Here is a 2,500-nt window from a genome sequence, read left to right on the forward strand (position 1 = left end):
AATAGTGAAACTGCGCGAAGGAAACGAAGAATATATAAATGATGTAGAAATGGCCGAAGTTATGGTCAGGCATTTTAGGTCTGTATTTACAATTGAAAGCTCACAAATTTGGGATGAAGGACAGCGAGAAAGATCCCCTGAAATGAAAGAAATAACGGTGACACAGAAAGAAATAAGGGACCAAATAAAGTACCTTCACGTCAGAAAGTCACACGGGTCGGATGGAATTGCGAACTGGATATTGAGAGAATGTATAGATGAACTAAAGGACAAAATACACAAGATAATTAACTTCTTACTCAAAGAAGGAAAAATACCACAATATTGGAAAAATGCAAATGTTGTACCCATATACAAAGGAGGAGACAAAGAAAATTAAACAAACTATAGATTGATATCCTTTACAAGCGTGGCAGGAAAAATATGATAAAAGTTATTAGGAATAAATGGATTAAACAATTGGAAGAGAACAAAATACTAAATCCTAAACATTTTAGTTTTAGAAATGGAAGATCATGTACCACAAACTTAATATGCTTTTATTCAAGATCAATGGAAATAGTACAAGAAAAAGACGGATGGGCAGATTGTGCTTTCTTGGACTTACAAAAGGATTTTGACAAAGTACCACACAAAAAGCTACTAAAAAAATTGAAATAATAGGTGGAATACAAGGAAAGTTACTGGAATGGATGAAAGATTTATTGAACGGGAGAAAAATGAGGGTGGTACTCAGAGACAAGTACTCAGATTGGGAAGATATGATAAGCGGAGTCCCACAAGGCTCTATATTGGTTCCGATAATGTTTGCTTTTTACATAAATGATAGGGATGGTGGTGTGGGATGTTATATGAATTTCTTTGCAGATGATGCGAAACTACTAAAGAGAGTAAGTACAGAGGAAGACTGCAAATCTTTTCAAGAAGACCTGGACAAAGTCTGGAAATGGAGTCAGAAGTATGAACTGATCTTCAACATTAAGAAATGTAGCATAATGGAATTTGGAATAAACAAAAACATAATATCATGTCAATATGAAATTGGTACAAAGGAAGTAGAAAAAAAAACTTGGAAAGGGATCTAGGAGTAACTATCTCAAATGACATGGCACCAGACAAACAAGTCAGCAAATTAGTCGGAGAAACTTTTAACTTATTAAGATTAATGAGAGTAGCCTTTGACTACATGGATGAAGAATTGGTAAAGAAAGTACTAGTTACACTGATAAGACCAAAATTAGAGTACGCTGCGACACTATGGACACCTGGTTCTAAAAATAAAATAAAACGGAGAAACTAGAAAGAATTCAAAGAACAACGACAAAGATGGCACCAACACTCTCCAATTTGACATACGATAAAGATTAGATAAATTAAATCTACCAAATCTGGAACAAAGAAGAGAAAGAGGTGATTTGCTGGCCATCTACAGAATTATGAAGTGATGGAAATTCTTGATAGAGATGACTTACTAAAGTGGGACAGAAGAAAAACAAGAGGACACGAGAAGAAACTTAAGAAAGACGGTTACAAAAGAGCTCTGAAAAAGAATAGCACAGAGTGATAGATATCTGGAACAAACTAAATGAGGAAACAGCGAATACTAAAACTATACATGACTTTAAGAACAACCTGGATGCGGAAAGATACAAAAGCAGGTCACTACGAGGATAGCTCTCTTCCCGTATAATACAAATAGGTAAATACACAATTCACACACACAAGTACATGGAAACTCCGCTCCCTCCTATCATTTTTTTTCTGTTTCCATTCATTCTTCCGTGGCCTTTTTCCAAACCTTGATCTTTCCTTTCTGTGCTCTCTCTTTCCTTTTCTGTTTCCTTTTACACAAGTGTCGTACCATGATCCTTTATTCTTATCCTTTCCCCACTTTTCATCCTCTTACTTCGTTTCTGTTCCTACTTTCATTATTCATTTTCCTTTCAAAATCTCCATTTCCCTTATAATTCATTCCCTTTATACACTTTAGCCTCTTCTGTATCCCTCATTCTTTGTCCTCAATTCCTACAGCGTCACCGTCTCTTCGCCGACCTCTAGGCTCCCTCCTACAACCTAGTCCCCACCTTCAGCTCTATACCTTTGGCTTCTTAGTTTCTCAGAACATGTTCGATGCACTTGCTTTCCATATCTTCTAATATACGCCCCGATATGTTTTTTTTTCTATATCATCCTCTTTCTTTATGGAGGAAAGAGACCACTTCTTTCTTCTTTGACCTCTTTTCTTTCTAAACCTCCTCCCCGTTCTTCCTGGAGGGGGGAAGAGGTCGGCCTTGTTATGAAAAGCTCTTTAGTTGGATTGCTTTTCCTTTGTATCCTGTTAAAATAAAACCTATTATATGTATACACATATATAAATGGACGTACACACACACACACACACACACACACACACACACACACACACACACACACACACACACACACACACACACACACACACACACACACACAGAAACACACACACATATATATATACATA

The sequence above is a fragment of the Oratosquilla oratoria genome, chromosome 1 (assembly GCF_046742065.1).
Source record: "Oratosquilla oratoria isolate Oo_2021 chromosome 1, ASM4674206v1, whole genome shotgun sequence".
NCBI classification, from domain to species: Eukaryota; Metazoa; Arthropoda; class Malacostraca; order Stomatopoda; family Squillidae; genus Oratosquilla; species Oratosquilla oratoria.